General features: G+C 36.9%; 1 non-coding gene across 1 annotated transcript; it reads left to right on the forward strand.

Moving 5' to 3' along the window:
* The first annotated feature begins 9,756 nt into the window (after nucleotides 1–9,756).
* Nucleotides 9,757–9,863, forward strand: LOC143855249 (small nucleolar RNA R71). The gene has a single exon (XR_013237750.1). It is a non-coding gene; the product is annotated as a small nucleolar RNA R71 (small nucleolar RNA).
* Nucleotides 9,864–20,703: the final 10,840 nt, after the last annotated feature.

Here is a 20,703-nt window from a genome sequence, read left to right on the forward strand (position 1 = left end):
CTATGGTTTCTTCGTTTACTCCGCCAGAGGGTGATGCTAGCAGAAAAAAATAACAACGAATTCACGATTTGCTCTAATCGGATGAAGGGTTTGCCTAGAGCTATAGACGAAGCATTGCCGGGATCATACCATAGCTACTGTATTCGTCACCTCAATGCTAATTTTCTGAAGACCTTTAAGAGTCAAATACTTTGTAAACTATTTTCGAGAGCTGCATATGCTTTAAGGGAGAGAGAATATAAGGAGATGATGGAATGTATTAAAGAGAAGAATGCAAAAGCAGAGAAATGGATATCTGAGATTCCTAAAGAAAACTGGGCTCAGGTATACTTTAAAGGGGCTAGGTGGAATCTGTTGACAACTAATATAGCGGAGTCCTTCAACAATGCATTAAAGGGGGTACGGGAGTTACCGATCGCAGCTATAGTCGATCACACTAGATGAAAAGTACAAGACTAATTCCAGCTTCGCCGCAAGGCTGCTTCTGAATGGAAAACGCATTTGACTCATAATGGAGAAAAGTGGTTAGACAGATCATGTCTGTATGGCTGTAAGTTTACACCCCGACCGTGTAGTTGGAATGAATATGAAGTGGTATCATCAACTAATACAGATCGTGTGGACTTAGAGAAGAAAACGTGTACGTGTGGTCTTTTCCAAATGATGGGATTGCCGTGTGGGCATGCCATAGCAACCATCAGAGTAAAAAAGCTGGACAAATATAAGTACTGCTAGGATTGGTTTTTGGCTTCAACTTATCAGACTACATATGAGGAGATGATTCACCCTACTTTAGATCGAACACAATGGCTAGAGCCACCCCATGTTTTAGAAGTAGTGTTGCCACCACGAGTAAGACGACAGCCTGGATGACCCAAAAAAGTACGAATAGAAAGAGGGCTGCAATTTGGACAACATTGTTTGAGAAATTAAATAACCGCAAGTGCACGGATCGTGTAAATACGGGTCGAACTTAGGGAAGAGAAATCTAGTTGTCAATCCTATTCTTGTACCGATTAGAATACTAGCTATGCTATAATGTTGCCTGGAATGGACTCAGGATTTCCGTGGACTTAGACCTCGGAGCCAACACTATATATAAGCGTATATTCTATTCAATCTAAGAATCAAATTCAACTAAGATCTTTTTGATTTAAAATCCTAATTTAGGCAAAGTGTATTAAATTTTAATGATCTCTATTAACTACTTATATAATTTAATTAGAAAACTAAATTCTAAGGGCTTAAGTAAATTGAAAAATTGCAAAAGTAATTTTGAATAGTGTAAAAATCTTAATTCAATATAAAAGATTACTTAGGGTTAGAATCCACCATGGGTTTGGATAAAATTGATTAATTAAAACAACTCTTGAATTGGGTTGAAAATTCGATTAACTAGTTAATAAGGAATAATATCAAAGGGATGTCATTCCTTATAAGTAATTAATCAAATTCTTTCTTCAATTTACATTAATTATATAGAACTTTATATTTGTTAATTAACAATCATTCATACGAAAGGGGAATGCCAATGGCATAAATGATTGGGATTTTCCAAATACAAATTCCTACATAATTTTTCAATTGAGTAGATTGATTTAATTATAAATATTTCTCCTTCCCCATGCTTCAACTAAACCCTAAGTAATTAGGATTTAGTTGTTTATGGAAAAAGGGAAGAAAAAAATAAAAATAAAGGAGATAGAAAAGAGAAGAGATGTCCTATAAGAACGTAAATAAGCAAAATAACACAAGTACTCTCTTTAATAGTGAAATTGAAAATAAGAGTACATCAAATTTTAACTTAGAATTGAATTGAAAATAAAGAACAACAATAAAATAAACTTATTCTTTTTCTCCTCCGAACAATGGTTGAATCCTTGATCGACCTCCTTCTTTTCTTGGTGTCGCCTTGGATTGGGATCTTGGACGATTGGATCGTTCCTTGATTGAGAGAAAGAAAAGAAAAAGAGCTTCAAAAGAGAGCAAGAAAGAATAAGAGAGTAGAAAGAAAGAACAAGCAAAAGCATAGAGAGAGAGAGCAAGAGTATGGGAGAGAGCGCAATTAGAGAGAGATCAACATAACCAACCTTCCTCCTTTTTAAGACTCAAAACATTGCCCAAATATGTTGGTCGGTCAAGAGAAAGTTACCAGAAAAATGAGAGGGTAGTATTGTCCAAATAAGCTATTTGCTCGGTTCTATTGCAAAACACGTATTTGCTTTCCAATCATTATTCATTCATTGCTAAAAAAAACAATAGAGTATGTTGAACCAATGTGTCATCCAAATATAACACTCATCAGCCAACTCATTCCTTTCCTCTTTAATAATTTAGAAAGTCAAGGACGTTACTCCTTATCAAGCATGCCTTCAAAAATAAGGTTTAAGTAGGTCCCACTTTAATTTGCCATATTTCCAAGAGTCAAAGAAGAAAAGGACATGGGTGTCACTATTTCCAAAATATAAGATTGCCAATTGTCTTCTCCATGCATATTACCAACAAATGGTAATATTGCTTACCTTGCACCTTTGCATGGTAACAAAACTTTCTACTTAAGATTCACTTGCCCACGTATATGAAGAAAGCAACAAATTCCATTTAAATATGGCAGTTTCTAATATTTTCCTTTCTTTGTTGACTTTTGGTGTGGGAACATGAATGGAAACTTTGGAAACAATATATTTTCTTCCATGGTGGGTCCCACTTATATTGCATGTATATGGTTGTAATAATAGTAATTAGAAATTACTATTTTCAATATGAAAACACGTGGGCTGCTGCTGTGTAGAGAACAAGCTTGCACGTAAATGCAATTCCAAGTGGGTCCCACGTTTTTTCCTTTGTAACCGAACATTGCTTTTGTACAACCCAAAATCCTTTTTTCTTAATTTTAACCTCGAATTGGTCAAGGCACACAAAAAATTCCACTTGCCCAATTGATATGCGTAGCCAAATCATTTCCTCAAGATAATCCGGACCCTCCAATTAATGGGCCACGATGATAATTGACCAGGCTTTCTAATTTATTTCCATAATTTGATCCAAGCCGTTCATTTAACGGGTAAGGGGGAGAGAGAAAGAGACAACCAAGGGAATCCAACAAGGGAAGTGAACTAACCAAATATGGTGGTGGTTTTACCAAAAATAAATTTCGATTTCCTCCCTCTTGCTTTGTTGATTTCAATCTCAACCATTGAATTTAGGAATTTCACTCTTCTTTGTTCTTCATCTAACCTTTGAAATGCTTGAAACTTTTCAAAGAAAAATAACGGTGTGACGTTATCAACTTGGACCCAAAAAGAATTCTTAAATATTTGGCCTACTAGGATATCTTGAAAATTTTGGATTTTCTTCTTTGATCTTGACCATCCAAGTTGGAACCCACACACAATTTTCTGCTTGGATTGTTCCAAAATTGCAATTTTTTCATAAAATTTCATCCTCTTAGCATATTTTCCTCAGAATTCCCCAATATAAACCTGAAACACCAGAAACAAAGAAAATACCTAAGTAGTACCGCTTTAAATGAGAAAAATACATGCTTTTCTTATCTACAATTCACACATAAATGTGCTCATCAGATTCCCCCATACTTGAGCTTTGGTTGTCCTCAAGCAAACAAGAAGAAAAAAAGAAAACAAGAACAAGAAAGAAAACAAAACTAAGCAAAAATGACTTAACTCACTTTCGTAGGAATTACGATTGCACTTAGCATGTGCAACAAGCCATTAAACCCCTAGGTTACCCTGGTGGACGAGTTTTGTCTCGTGAGTGTTTGCAGTGAATATACACACAAAATTCTAAAAATGAACTTTTCTTTCCAAATCTCACTGTAGAATAAAGCCAAAAATTTCTAATCATTTTTCTTTCTTTGATAAATTATTCAAAATAGAAGAACAAGAATACCTATATACTTAAACTTTGCATCCTATCCCAAGTTGGAAAAATTAGAAAAATATTTTAATCAAGGAATCCTCTTTTGAATTTGTCCTACTTTGCTCCCTTAAACTTGCCTCTAATATAATCGTACCATAAAAGAAATTTGATTCGGAAACTTCGTAGAAAATTTACAAATTTATATGGTCCACCATACTTTCAACTTTTCCCATAGTTTCTAAAAATAGAACTCATTTTTTTTTGTAATCCTCTACTGCTTTTGGCGTGAATGACATGCAGGGCATGCACCAGACACCCAGGCTACTAAGCAGTGTTCGACTAATCTTTGATTTGCATATGTCATAGACATTGATGCATATGAGTCCAAACTTTACCTTGATTACGTGCAATGCTTTGATTTATTAAGCTTTCTAATTGATCCATGTATGGAGTTTTCAGTCAGTTGCTCTCAAGCCAGTTGGCTTTAAGGAACTAGGCGTAAAAACCCTTCAGACTTAATAGCTCAAGTAAAAAAGGCTACAAATCAAAACTATAATCAAGAAGAAAACTTTCTAAAAATCATTCTTTCTTTCTTTTGTTTCAACATTTCTTTCCTTTTTAACCATACCATATAAAAAGCAAGTTTCTATTTCTATTTCTTATTCAAATCCTTTTAAAAGAAAGATTCTAAAAGAAAACAAAACTAAGAAAGGAAAGTATTCTTTCTAATTTTTCAAATTTTAAAATTAAAATATCCACTAACTTTCTTTCTTAAAATAGGAAAACAACTTTCTTTTTAAGAATACCAAGTTCTTTCTAATTTGAAAAATTACCAAAAACAAAAGGACAAGAAAATTTCTAACTTTAACTTATAGAAAAGACTAGAAAAGGAAAGTTTCTAAAGCTACCCTCCCATACTTGAATTATGCATTTTCCTCAATGCATGCAAAAATAGAAACAAAAATATGAGGACTAAGATTAGAAAGGAGGGTACGTACCGTATTTGTTTAAGCAGGAGTCGAATAAGAAGGTTCATGGAGATCCATGACCTCTTCCATATCCGGCTTTGACAACTCAATAAACGGCTTTAATCTTTGACCATTAATTTTAAAAATCTCACAATTGCTGGGATTTAGAACCTCGACCGCACCATGGGAGAAAACTTTAATAACCACATATGGTCCATCCCATCTGGATCTTAACTTACCTGGAAATATATGCAATATTGAATTGTAGAGAAGCACTTTTTCGCCCTCTTGATATGATTTTCTCAAAATATGTTTGTCATGAAAAGCTTTTGTCTTCTCTTTATAGATCCTTGCATTCTCATACGCTTCATTGCGCAACTCCTCCAATTCGGAAAGTTGTAATCTTCTTTGAACACCTACAGAAGATAAATCAAAGTTTAGTTTCTTAATAGCCCAAAAAGCTTTATGTTCCAATTCAACCGGGAGGTGACAAGCTTTTCCATACACAAGGCGGTAAGGAGACTGACCAAGATCAGTCTTGAATGCCGTCCTATGAGCCCACAAGGCATCCACTAATCTAATGGACCAATCTTTGCGGTTTGGATTCACTGTCTTCTCCAAAATTTGCTTAATTTGCCTATTAGAAACCTCTACTTGACCACTCGTTTGAGGATGATAAGGGGTGGCCAACTTATGAGTAACACCATATTTCTTCATAAGAGCTTCAAACGGTCTATTACAAAAGTGTTTACTCCTATCACTAATGATGGCACGAGGTGTACCGAAGCGCGAAAAAATATTTTCTTTAAGAAACTTGACCACCACCTTGTGGTCATTGGATTTGCAAGCAATGGCTTCAATCCATTTTGACACGTAATCTACACCTAACAAAATGTACAAGTTTCCAAAAGAGTTGGGAAACGGACCCATAAATCAATACCCCACACATCGAAGATTTCTACCACTAAGATCGGGTTGAGGGGCATCATATTTTGCTTTGTAACTCTTCCTAACGACTAACAAGATCTAGATGCCTTACAAAAATCAAAAGCATCCCTAAAAATACTTGGCCAATAGAAACCACATTGTAAAACTTTGTGCGCGATTTTCTTTGCACTAAAGTGGCCGCCACAGGCTTGATCATGGCAAAAAGATAGAAGTGATTGGTGCTCATGATCGGGCACACATCGTCGGACAATCTGATCCGAACAGGTTTTGAACAAATAGGGATCATCCCAAAATAAATACTTTACCTGTGAGTGAAACCGATATTTGTCTTGGTTGGACCAATGATCCGGTGTAGCACCTGTAACCAAGTAATTCACAATATCCGCATACCATGGCTCACTAAAAATAACAAAGAATTGCTCATCAGGGAAGTTTTTATTAATTGGACCTTCGTCATTCTTTGCATTAGGAAGTCTAGACAAGTGATCGGCAACCAAGTTTTCCGTACCCTTTTTTATCTCTAATCTCCAAATCAAACTCTTGAAGAAGTAAAACCCACCTAATGAGGCGAGCTTTAGCATCATTCTTTCCATCAAGATACTTGATTGCCGAATGGTCGGTATAAATTATCACATGCGATCCAATCAAGTAGGACCGAAACTTCTCTAATGCAAACACAACCGCTAAGAATTCTTTTTCCGTAGTGGTGTAGTTGAGTTATGCATCATTGAGAGTTCTACTTGCATAATAAATTACATGCGGTAATTTATTGAATCTTTGACCCAACACGGCTCCTATTGCAAAGTCGGAAGCATCACACATAATTTCAAACGGTTCGGTCCAATTAGGTGCTTGAATGATGGGAGCCCTAGTTAACTCCTTTTTCAAACACTCAAAAGAATCGAAGCATTCTTTGGAAAACTCAAATTTTTGATCTTTTGCTAACAAGTTGGTTAGAGGCCGAGCATTTATAGAAAAATCTTTTATAAAACGCGGGTAAAAGCCCGCATGGCCCAAAAATGATCGAATATCCTTCACACTTTTGGGCGGTGGAAGATGGACAATGAGATCCACCATGGCTTTATCAATCTTAATTCCCTCTTTAGAAATCACATGTCCTAGAACGATGCCCTCTTTTACCATAAAATGACACTTTTCCCAATTGAGGACAAGGTTCTTTTCTATACTCCTTTCTAAGACCAATTTTAAGTGATGTAAACATTCAGCATAGGTGGAGCCATGAATAGAAAAATCATCCATAAAAACCTCTAAGAAGGTCTCTACCATGTCAGAAAAGATACTCATCATGCACCTTTGGAAAGTTGCCGGTGCATTGCATAACTCAAAAGGCATGCGTCTATAAGCAAACGTTCCAAAGGGGCATGTGAATGTCGTTTTCTCTTGATCTTCAGGAGCTATGGGAATTTGGTTGTAACCGGAATATCCATCAAGAAAGCAATAATACTCATGACCCGCTAACCTTTCTAACATTTGATCAATAAAAGGCAAAGGAAAGTGATCCTTCCAAGTAGCGGCATTAAGCTTTCGGTAGTCAATACAAACCCGCCATCCTGTTTGAATACGAGTAGGAATAAGTTCATTGGTGGCGGATTGTATAACGGTAACTCCCGACTTCTTAGGTACTACTTGGACGGGACTCACCCATTGGCTATCTGAGATGGGATAAATGATCCCATTATCTAACCATTTTAAAATCTCTTTTTGGATGGCTTCATTCATCACAGGATTAGCCCTTCTTTGATGTTCCCTTGAAGGTTTGGCACCCTCAACGAGATGGATGTGATGTTGCACAATCGAAGGGCTAATTCCTTTGATGTCGGCCATTGTCCAACCTATAGCTTCCTTGTTATCTTTTAGCAATTTAATGAGTTCCTCCTCTTGAGGGGAGGTTAGGTCCGCAGCAATTATTACAGGCAAAGTACAATTAGCACCCAAAAATGCATAACGTAAATGAGAAGGCAAGGGCTTCAACTCCAACTGTGGCGCTTCTTCGATTGATGTCTTTGGGAGAGATGTTGCGAGTGGTCCAACGGGATCCACATTTTGAATGGCAAAAGCTTTAGAAAAGAAGTCATCTCCTCCATCATCTCTTAGTGCATCCAAGCATTCTTGGAATCCTGCATCAAAATCAATTTTAAAGTTAGAAACAATATCATCAGGAAAGGAATGCAACATATTGATTTCTTCATGAAAATTTGGTTGCTTACCCAATCTAAAGACATTAAAATCAACCGATGTGTTTCCAAAAGACAATTTCATTAATCCATTTCTACAATTAATTAAAGCGTTGCTAGTGGCAAGGAATGGCCTACCAAGGATGATAGGAATTTGATCATTGATATTAGCAACGGGCTCGGTATCTAACACAACAAAATCTACGAGAAATAAAAAATCACCTACTTTAACTGACACATCCTCAACCATCCCTTTGGTTGTTTTAATTGATCTATCCGCCAATTGAAGAGTGATGGTAGTTGGTTTGAGGTCTCCTAATCCTAGTTGCTTAAATACAGAAAAAGGCAAGAGATTTACACTTGCACCCAAATCGAAAAGAGCATGTTCAATATTTGTGTTACCAATAGTGCAAGAAATTGTAGGACATCCTGGATCCTTATACTTAGCCACCATTTGTTGAGACAAGATGGAACTTATATTTGCGGCCAAGAAAGCTTTCTTGGACACATTAGTTGTGCGCTTTTGTGTGCACAAATCTTTCAACACTTTGGCATAAGTAGGAACCTGAGAAATCGCATCTAATAAGGGAATGTTAATTTGCACTTGTTTAAACACATTTAAAATTTTATCCATGGCATCCACCTTCTTATTATTAGCAAGTCTCCTTGGAAAAGGAGCTTTAGGCACATACTTATTTTCAGGTGGAGAAACAGCCTGCTCTTCACTTACCTGTTTGGGTTCCGCAATCGAGCCTGTTGGAGGGGAGTCTTTTCTTACCTCTTTGGATGTATCTTGGATATCTATAGAAGGTTTAGATCTGACCTCCTCCTTGTGGTAATCTCTACCACTCCTTAAAGCATATACGGCATTACATTCGTTGGAGGGCTCTTGCGGCGGCAAAATTGGTTGAATGGCGTTCAACTGATTTGGCGGTACCTGTTGATTCACATTCATATTCACGTTCCTTGGATTAGGAACGGGTTGACTTGGCATCTTCCCCTTTTCCCTCTCATGCAACGCCATGGCAAGTTGGGAGATTTGCTTCTCCATGTTGTGTTGGCTTGTCATGAAAGTGCTAGTGAGAAGTTCTATGCTTTTTTCTAAGGAAGCTATGCGTGCCGACTCTCCTTGTTTTTGAAAACCTGGCGGTTGCTGATTTGAAACATTATTAATCATGGGGTTTTGAAAAGTAGGAGGGGAAGGGGATGGCCGAACAAAAGTGGGAGGGAAGGTGGGCCTAGGTTGGCCGAATTGGCCTTGGCCTTGGAAATTAGATGGCCCACTTTGACTCCATGAAAAGCTAGAATGATTTCTCCATCCCGAATTATAAGTGCTAGAATAAGGATTATTAGAATACAAAGCACTTATATTCTCATTAGAATTACCAAATTTAGCAAGAGTTTGGCACTCTTCCATGACATGGTCCGTGGCTTGACACCAACTACACATAGGAACACTATGTGCAATTTGATTGACTTGTGAAGGTCCTTTGACAACTATGGCTTCTAGCCTTTTGATTAGGCTATCAAGATGGGCCTCTTTTGCCACGGCACCCTCTATTAGAAATCCCTTACTTGAAGTGGCTCTCTCACCGTCTTGAGTGGATTCCCACTCTCTTGTTTTTTCCGCCAAATCAAGTAAGAAGTTCCATGCTGCGGCCTCATCCGTGAAAGATGTAAAACCGTTAGGACACATGGACTCAAGAAGTTGCTTTGTTTGGTAATCTATGCCCTCATAATCAATTTGGCATAAGTGCCACAAATCAATTCCATGGTGAGGACACTCTTGGAGTAGGTCTTTGAACCTCTCCATAAACTTAGAAAATGACTCTAATGGCTTTTGTTTGAATTGTAAAATATCGTTCCTAAGCTTATTAGTTTTATGTAATGGAAATTTTTTTTTACGAAAGCGACGGTGAACTCCTCCCAAGTGGTGATGGAGTTCGTTGGTAAGCCATAGAGCCACTTCTTGGCTCCATCCTTGAGTGAAAACGTAATAAACCGCAACTTTACCGCATCATCGGTAAGTTGTTGCAACTTAATCAAAGCACATACATCTTCAAACTCACGCAAAAATAAATAAGCATCCTCCGAAAGGAGGCCATGAAAACGAGGAAGCAAAGAAATAAATTGCGATTTTAGCTCAAAATTATTGCCCTGCGCAACCGGCAATCGAATGCAAGAAGGTTGCGCGGTTCGGGCCGGATAGAAGCGATCGCGCAAACTTTTGGGCGGCTCTTGTTCTTCCGCCATGACTACTTGATTTGGATTTGGTGTGATGTCTTCCGTCGTCTCTAACCGGTTTGCTCTTTCTAGTCGATTGGCCGAGTTCCGCACCCAACCTGCACTCATAAACACAAGAAAACCAAGTAAGAGAGATGGATAGGCAAGAAACCAAACTTATAACTAAACTAAAAATAACTACTAATCTAACACTTCGAATAATTAAGATTCTAATGCAACTCTCTTCCCCGGCAGCGGCGCCAAAAACTTGTTTGAGAAATTAAATAACCGCAAGTGCACGGATCGTGTAAATACGGGTCGAACTTAGGAAAGAGAAATCTAGTTGTCAATCCTATTCTTGTACCGATTAGAATACTAGCTATGATATAATGTTGCCTGGAATGGACTCAGGATTTCCGTGGACTTAGACCTCGGAGCCAACACTATATATAAGCGTATATTCTATTCAATTTAAGAATCAAATTCAACTAAGATCTTTTTGATTTAAAATCCTAATTTAGGCAATGTGTATCAAATTTTAATGATCTCTATTAACTACTTATATAATTTAATTAGAAAACTAAATTCTAAGGGCTTAAGTAAATTGGAAAATTGCAAAAGTAATTTTGAATAGTGTAAAAACCTTAATTCAATATAAAAGATTACTTAGGGTTAGAATCCACCATGGGTTTGGATAAAATTGATTAATTAAAACAACTCTTGAATTGGGTTGAAAATTCGATTAACTAGTTAATAAGGAATAAGATCAAAGGGACATCATTCCTTATAAGTAATTAATCAAATTCTCTCTCCAATTTACATTAATTATATAGAACTTTATATTTGTTAATTAACAATCATTCATACGAAAGGGGAAAGCCAATGGCATAAATGATTGGGATTTTCCAAATACAAATTCCTACATAATTTTTCAATTGAGTAGATTGATTTAATTATAAATATTTCTCCTTCCCCATGGCTTCAACTAAACCCTAAGTAATTAAGATTTAGTTGTTTATGAAAAAAGGGAAGAAAAAACTAAAAATAAAGGAGATAGAAAAGAGAAGAGATGTCATATAAGAACGTAAATAAGCAAAATAACACAAGTACTCTCTTTAATAGTGAAATTGAAAATAAGAGTACATCAAATTTTAACTTAGAATTGAATTGAAAATAAAGAACAACAATAAAATAAACTTATTCTTTCTCTCCTCCGAACAATGGTTGAATCCTTGATCGACCTCCTTCTTTTCTTGGTGTTGCCTTGGATTGGGATCTCGGACGATTGGATCGTTCCTTGATTGAGAGAAAGAAAAGAAAAAGAGCTTGAAAAGAGAGAAAGAAAGAATAAGAGATAGTAGAAAGAAAGAACAAGCAAAAGCATAGAGAGAGAGAGAGAGAGCAAGAGTATGGGAGAGAGAGCAATTAGAGAGAGATCAACATAACCAACCTTCCTCCTTTTTTAAGACTCAAAACATTGCCCAAATATGTTGGTCGGTCAAGAGAAAGTTACCAGAAAAATGAGAGGGTAGTATTGTCCAAATAAGCTATTTGCTCGGTTCTATTGCAAATCACGTATTTGCTTTCTAATCATTATTCATTCCTTGCTAAAAAAAGCAATAGAGTATGTTGAACCAATGTGTCATCCAAATATAACACTCATCAGCCACCTCATTGCTTTCCTCTTTAATAATTTAGAAAGTCAAGGACATTACTCCTTATCAAGCATGCATTCTAAAATAAGGTTTAAGTAGGTCCCACTTTAATTTGCCATATTTCCAAGAGTCAAAGAAGAAAAGGACATGGGTGTCACTATTTCCAAAATATAAGATTGCCAATTGTCTTCTCCATGCATATTACCAACAAATGGTAATATTGCTTACCTTGCACCTTTGCATGGTAACAAAACTTTCTACTTAAGATTCACTTGCCCACGTATATGAAGAAAAGCAACAAATTCCATTTAAATATGGTAGTTTCTAATATTTTCCTTTCTTTGTTGACTTTTGGTGTGGGAACATGAATGGAAACTTTGGAAACAATATATTTTCTTCCATGGTGGGTCCCACTTATATTGCATGTATATGGTTGTAATAATAGTAATTAGAAATTACTATTTTCAATATGAAAACACGTGGGTTGCTGCTGTGTAGAGAACAAGCTTGCACGTAAATGCAATTCCAAGTGGGTCCCACATTTTTTTCTTTGTAACCGAACATGCTATTGTACAACCCAAAATCCTTTTTTCTTAATTTTAACCTCGAATTGGTCAAGGCACTCCAAAAATTCCACTTGCCCAATTGATATGCGTAGCCAAATCATTTCCTCAAGATAATCCGGACCCTCCAATTAATGGGCCACGATGATAATTGACCAGGCTTTCTAATTTATTTTCATAATTTGATCCAAACCGTTCATTTAATGGGTAAGGGGGAGAGAGAAAGAGACGACCAAGGGAATCCAACAAGGGAAGTGAACTAACCAAATATGGTGGTGGTTTTACCAAAAATAAATTTCGATTTCCTCCCTCTTGCTTTGTTGATTTCAATCTCAACCATTGAATTTAGGAATTTCACTCTTCTTTGTTCTTCATCTAACCTTTGAAATGCTTGAAACTTTTCAAAGAAGAATAACGGTGTGACGTTATCAACTTGGATCCAAAAAGAATTCTTAAATATTTGGCCTAGGATATCTTGAAAATTTTGGATTTTCTTCTTTGATCTTGACCATCCAAGTTGGAACCCACACACAATTTTTTGCTTAGATTGTTCCAAAATTGTAATTTTTTCGTAAAATTTCATCCTCTTAGCATATTTTCCTCAGAATTCCCCAATATAAACCTAAAACACCAGAAACAAAGAAAATACCTTAGTAGTACCACTTTAAATGAGAAAAGTACATCAATCATTCAGAATTTATGGAATCCGAAAGGTTTGGATTGCTATAAATTATGTCCAATAATTACCAAGTACCTATAGCCATTATGCTACGTCATGAGTGGGTTTTATCCAAAACCTCATCCTTTCACCCATGACTATGCCATCTGAAAACCAATGATCAAAAGAAAAGGGAAACCCCCATTTAACTCCCAAACCAGGTGCCATTATCAAAAGTGATAGGCTAATAAATTACACAAACGGATGTCCATATCAAACTGAAAATGATCATTTGATTTAAAAAATGACTTTTATATGTCAACTGGGTGCCTTAAACGAAAAATGGGGTGAAAATTTACACCCTAAATCTTACCTGCCATCATTATAGTAATTTCCATGCCTACTGCTTGGCTGCTTTCATGCATGGAAAGTAACATAATTTAAATATGGCCTGGATAATTTGGGCGTGACATATGCATGCTACCGATCTAAATATTTGATAACTTTGGGTAAATATGGCATGACAGATGTCTACTAGCTACCCATTTAATGATATAAATATTTGATTTATACTTTCCAAAACTATTTGCTTTTCCTTTTATATCAAATGAAAACTAGGACAATAGAAACCCATTTGGAAACAGGAAAAGAGACAGTCACTGTTTTATGATCTAACTTATATTGCTATTAAAAGACTTTTCGAAAAAACATGGGTGTGTTTTGGGAAACATGTTAATAAGTTGTTTTGTAAAAAGGCTAGATTTCTTTAAATATAATATAATATTATATTCAAGAGCAAATGACCTAAAAAAAGCTATTTCTTGTACTATTGAAGCTAAAGAATTCGAGAGTTGAAAACGACCAACTTGAAGTGCTTTCACTGTTCATTATAATTTGAGGACCCTTTTGCCCTTCTCTGCATACGAGTAAAACAAAAGTTTATTTTCAGTTTTTTTTAGGTCATTTTCCACGTCGAAAAGATAACAGTTCTCTCTCCTTCTTCTCCCCTCCCACCAAGTGACGGCCCTATCGACGTTTGACCTCCCTCCGATGGAGAAGAAAAGGGCTTTTCCTAACGCCTGCGAATCCGCCGTTATTTTCACGGCGGTGAATCATTCACTCCGCCATTTATTGACGAGTTTCAATCGTTCGTCCGGCCGGTTTTGCACGGCGGTGAACCCCCATCATGTCTTCTCATAGTTGAAGCAAGTTGAAGTAGGTATTCTCCTCTTGTGATAGTTTTTTTTTTTAAAATATCAATGGTTTTACAAATGTGAGAGATTGAAAACCCATTGCTTCTTTTCTGTTGTCATCTTCCATTGGTTTGTAGTTTTGCAATTTATTAGGGTTTTGGTAAACCAATTTCAACCATTATTGAGGGTTTTGTTAGGATTTTTGTGAACCAATTTCAACCCCTATTCTTTTAGGATTTTGGTAAATTAATTTGGAGTAGTTAGGATTTTGACAACCAACTCTTTTTAAGGGTTTTTGTCTGTGGAGATTGAGTTTAATTAATGGTTTCTGGTGAGGAATTAATGGTTGAAATATGTTGTAGAAGTTGAAATGTGTTGAAATAGTGGTTAAAGTTTTTATATTGGTTGAAATACTGGTGAAATTCTGATTTAGTGGTTGACATTCGTTGAAATTGTGGTTGAAATATGTTTTACTGGTTGAAATAGGTTGAATTAGTGGTTGACATTTGTTGGAATTGTTGTTGCAATCGGTTTTAGTAGTTGAAATGGGTTGAATTACTGGTTGAATTACTGGAATTGTTGTTGCAATCGGTTTTTAGTTTTGCAATTTTCAGGGTTTTGGCAAACCAATTTCAACCATTATTTAGGATTTTGTTAGGGTTTCAACCATTATTTGGAGTCATTTGGGTTTGGGTCCCTTTGGGTTTTGAAATTCATTTTTGAGTACTATTCCTAGAGTTTTTCTCTTTAGAGATGGATTATAATTTGTGGTTTGTGGTGAGGACTTACTGGTTGAAATCTGTTGTGGAAGTTGAAATTTGTTGAAATAATAGTTGTATTTAGTTATGTTGGTTGAAATACTTGTTGATTTCTTATTTAGTGGTTGGATTTTTTTGTTCTGTTGGTTGAAATGGGATGAAATACTATTTGAAATTTGTAGTTATTGTGTTAGAAATTTTGGTTCAATTGTTGTTGAACTTGGTTGGAATCTGTTTTAGCAATGGTTTTTATTTGTTGTAGTGGTTGGAATGTGTTGACATACATGTTGAATTTTGTTTTAATTGTTGAAATTAGTTGAAGTAGTGGTTGAAGTGTATTGTAGTAGTTGAAATGAGTTGACATATTGGTTGAAATATGTTTAAGTGCTTCATATAGTGGTTGATATAGTTGTTGAAATTGGTTGTGTTGAAATAGTGGTTGGAATGTGTTGAATTCTGAAATTTTAGTTCAATTGTTGTTGAACTTGGTTGGAATCTGTTTTAACAGTGGTTTTTATCTGTTGTAGTGGTTGGAATGTGTTGAAATGCTGCCTGAATTTTGTTTTAGTTGTTGAAGTGGGTTGATTTAGTGGTTGAAGTGTAGTTGAGATGTGCTTCATTTATGGGTTGAAATAGGTTGAATTAATGGTTGAATTCTTATTAGTGCTTGACATTTGTTTTAGTAGTTGAAATATTTGAAGCTGTTTTAGTTGTTGAGTTTGGTGTGAAATGTGTTTTACTGGTTCAAATAGGGTAAAATAGTGTTTGAAATATGTAGTTATTGTTTGAAATATGTTTGAATTTTGGTCGAATTTTTTGTTGAACTTGGTTGAAATCTGTTTTACTGGTTGAAATGGGTTGAAATAGTGGTTGAACTCTGTACTTATTATACGAAATTGGGTTCAATTTGGTTGAAATGTTGTTGAATTTGGTTGGAATCTGTTTTGGTTGTTGATAGTGTCTTTTTTAGTTATTGAAAGTTCTATGGTTCAAAGTTCCTACTATTCAAAGTATGATTTCAATTAGTGCTTGAAATATATTTTATTGTCTGAAAATGGGTTGAAATAATGGTTGAACTCTGTACTTATTGTGTGATAGTGGTTTAATTTCAGTAGTGGTTTAAAAATATATGTGGTTGAAATCTAATATTTGTTCACATACTGCAATGATTTTGTTTCTGCAGAGAAGGGCGGAGTAAGTAAGCCTATGCTGACATCATGGTGAGTGACTGTGACTTCTACTCGTATATTTAGTCACTCATTACCAATGTTTTGTAAGTGTGTTTTCTTTTATGATAATGCGTTTATGTGCAGGAACCCTATATTTGGTCTAGATGTTGTCCTTCCCTTTTTCAGGAATGCATGCAGTCCTTAGGGAAGAGCATACAGATTTAATAAAGAGAAGCCCATTTGGACATCTGGTCAATCTAGAAGGCGTCGAACTAAACAAAAAAATTATGACCACTTTGGTTGTTGGCAAAAAGAATGTAGGGCCTTTAGAATAGGTGGTGTGATAGTGCCGTTCGAAGTAAGGGATGTAGCACATATTTTAAGGTTAAGTATGGTAGGGGAAAGAATCCAAATTGATTGGGGTACCACGGATCCTGTGCAAGGTTGGAGGTTTAGTGGCAAGTCAGCTACATTTGATGAGATTTTGGACGTAATCAATGCCGAGTTAGATAGGGAGGAGAAAGAATCGGTGGAGGCGGCTATGAAGCATGTCTTCTTGCTACTATTTAGCACTTTCTTGTTCCCCCAGACGACGCATAAGGCCTCTTCGTGCTTGTTCCCCTTGATAGATATGGATACCATAGGTAATGTTGCGTGGGCATATGTCGTGTATGACTACTTGGTAAAGTCTTTAAATACATATATTGACAAGAAGAAGATGAGCTTACTCGGATGCTCGATTCTATTAGAGATGAATTTGACAAACTCTGCAAATTTCAAATATTTTGTAACTGATTTCTTATCTAATAAATAAGTATGTCATCATTTTGGGTATGGCTATTTGAGCATACGGATCTGTGGGAACCTACACATCTCGATGCGAGTCCCCGTCTATTCAAGTGGAGTGGTGACATGGATACGAGGAGGAAGGAACATAGTAATTTGATTGACATTATCAGTGGTGGAGAGCTGGAAAAGAAGCAGGTGAGGTGCAAGTAATTTGTTTACATATTTGCATATTGTGGTCATTCTGCTAAATTTAAAAAGTAAATGGATTGCAGGTGGTCAGGAGGCTAAAGCCTCTTGCAACATAATTATGTCTACTACAAGGTAGGGAAGCAGTATCTAGAGGCAAGGAAGCAGTATGTGGAGGCAAGAAAGAAGTGGGTGGCTCCCTTGATGTGCTGGTTGATGTCTCCATTGCAGAGACGGTACGATGGGCAAATCTGAGCCTGTATTGGTAATGAATTATCCTTTTCAATGAATTTTCAGTTTATATATTCCATCCTAATCTAATGCTACGGAATTCTCATTCCGTCTTCTTTAGAAGAGAGGAAAGTTTGAAAGAAAGGCATGTGGGAAAGAGAGGCAAAATGAGGGAGAGATACATGTTTTTCTTACAGAATTCAATTCGATGAAGAGGAGGTTAAGCATTCTTAAAGAAGAGGTGAAGGAACTAAAGAGGAGGAAGACTCCTCAGATACATGAGGAGGAAGAAGAGAAGGAGGACGAGTTTCCAACTATAGAGAAGACTGTGGAGACATCGGTGAATGAGATTGTAGAGAATCCTGTAGGGACAGTGGAGGAGAGGCAAGGTGGAGACAAAGTACTGGATGTGAATGAGATTGTGACTCCTCGTATACATAAGGAGGAAGATGAAAAGGAGGATGAGGTCCCAACTGTAGAGAAGACTTTAGAGAGAGAGAGAGAGAGAGTGGAGAGAGGCAGAGTGGAGAGAGGCAAGTTGTTAGGGAGGAGGAAGTGAAGGCTGTAGAGGGAGAGAGTGGAGAGATAGAGGAGATGGTGACAGGTTGGGAGGTGATTGAGTTTTTAGAGAAACCTATAGGGAGAGTGGAGGAGAGGCAGGGTGGAGAGAAAGGAGTGGATGTGAGTGAGATTTTCAATGTACTTGATAGTAAAGAAACTGAACAAAAACAAAAGGAGGCTCCTGGCAGCATCATTAGAGGGGTGAAGGAAGGCATGAGGCCAAAGAAACCAGGGCCAACTAAGAAGTCACCATTCACTTCACCTAGTCCGAAGAAGAAGAAGAACATCGATGCAGATGTCAAGAAACGAAGATCCGATAAGCTCAAAGCTATTCAGGCGCTATCTAGCTGGTATGCTATCTTATCTTACAATTTTATGCCATGAACCAACAAGTTCATCTAATGCATCAAGAGCGTCTAATAGTACTCATTGTTTTGTGTTGTAGTGATAAGGTCGTCGAAAGTGAATGCTATTACATGTGCAAGGAGGACATCGAGACAATCTCGAAACCTCGAGGGTGGTTAAGCTCTCCCGTAAGTGTTGAAACCTTTGAGCTAATTGTACACATTGTGTTAAATTGTTATTTTTTTGTTGTGTGGTTTTTTATTGGGTCCCGAAAATGGGGATGGGTGTGGGGGATGAGGGAAATGGGGATTGGGTCCCAGAAGTGATTTGGATACTGGTGGTGTTGGTATGGAACAGAGATGGAAAAGGGGAGAGATGGGGTCTAGTGGGGTGTGTAAAGTCAGTCATGTCATTAACTTAACTGCCCTCACACTGACCGTTGATTATAATTTCAATCTACTGACATACGTCTTAATATGTAGGTTCTCAACGTTTACACAGATTACATAAACAAGCAGAATGAAGAAACAGAAAGAAAGGAAGGAAGATAGGCATGCGTTGCCATTTGTACACATTTTTATGTAAGACAAGATTGATATAAATATCCCTTGAATGAGTAGATATGAAATTAGTTGTTGTTTCATTGTTCCTTTTTGTTCTATAGCAATGCATGACTGACGGCAGCTATACTGGTCCCGAGATGCTTGCCAAATACGTTCAACGTCTACACGGAATCCCACCTTTAGAACTAAGAAGAGTCATCATTCCTTTGAATGTCCCGGATCATTGGATCCTTCTAGAATTGGATATGGTGAAGGAGTGTTTCGTAGTGTACAACTCTCTTGAAAATAGTACATATTATCCGGATGCGTTACCTGTGGTAAGTACCCCTGCAGACCTCAGCTACTGTAATTTCATATTTATTTTAAAACCCTTACGTACTTGTCGATGTTTCACAGATAAGTTACCTTCAGAAGTTCTTCGAGGACACGTATAATGTGGACTTAACTGCATTTCAAGTGGTTGAACCTACTAAACGACCCATTCAGAAAAACGGGTTTGACTGTGGCTTATTCGTTATTAAGGAAATGGATTGCCTCAGCAAAGATGAGGATTTGGACTTCTGGCAGGCTGACATTACTGCCATGAGAAAAACTATACTAGATGAATTCTTACAGGGTCTGTATGGGCGTGTCAATATATAAGACTTTGCAATTTCTTATGTTTTTAAGCGGTCCTCCTCATTGATTGATGTAATTAAACTACTCAGTTACGCTGTAAAAATCCTAGAAGGGATGATTGGATTTATGGGCATATTGGTATAATGCAATCACTTTGTATAAAGCAATAACTTTCTGTATAACTTCGTTTAATGTTATTTTTTTAACCGGTGCTGCTCCTTCTTCGATACATTGTTGTATATGGAATCAGTCTGGAGTTGAGTCTGTGTAATGTTGTTGGTGGTGTATGCTGATTCTCTTTGTTGATGGTTGTAGACACCCCATTTTGCTCCGCCTTAGTCAACGAAGAAGTTAGTGTTTCGTTGTCGGTCTTTCAGTGTTTTCCATTCCTGTGTCTGCCTCTTATGTTTTCTCGATCTTTTTTGATCATTTCTGCCGTGTTTCGCATTTTTCCGATAAGTGGTGAGAAGAGTTATTTAGAAAATTCCAAACCAGATATAATTGGGACCCGTTTGGTGGGCCCGCATTGAGCGCTTGGATTAAATTTGGATCGAGAAAGTTGGCCCATATAAGAAATATTCAAGTCATTTGTGAAGTTTACTAGGGATATTAACGATCAAATTTTATAAGAGGAATAAGTGGGCCCAACATGGAATGGGGTTCATTAAGTTGAAACAGGTGGACCCACCCAAAGCAATTCGATCTTATTCTTCCGGGTCCATGTTTAAATCTAACGGAAAAGATTTGTGGGCCACCTGTTAAGCAAGGTGGAGGCAATTTGAAGAATGTAATCAATCTACAATGTGGGGCCTATCGCTTGGACAACTTAGATCATTCCATGGAAGTGATATTTGGAGGATACAACTTGTCCATGCCAAAGCTTTCTAAGCGGACAATTTGGATCATCTCGTGGAGAAGGGACAGGGGGGAGCGATAAATTTATGTAATGGGTAACCAATCTGACGGTTCGGATTATCCTGTGGAGATGGTTCGGCAGGTTCTATCCATTTTCATCGTGGTCTATCCAATTGGTCTAGCCATCTCCATTTTCATCGTGGTCTAGCCATCTCCATTTTTCACAACTCCATAAAAAACAGAGCATTGTCCTTTTGTTTTTTTTACAAAAACAAGCAAAAAAAAAAAAAAACAGAGTGCTTATCGCTCTGTGTGTGTGTTTTTTTTTTCTTTTCTCCATCGTTCC

The sequence above is a fragment of the Tasmannia lanceolata genome, unplaced genomic scaffold, assembly GCF_043159265.1.
Source record: "Tasmannia lanceolata isolate RefF3 unplaced genomic scaffold, GAP_Taslan_0.1 ptg000020l, whole genome shotgun sequence".
Taxonomy (NCBI): Eukaryota; Viridiplantae; Streptophyta; class Magnoliopsida; order Canellales; family Winteraceae; genus Tasmannia; species Tasmannia lanceolata.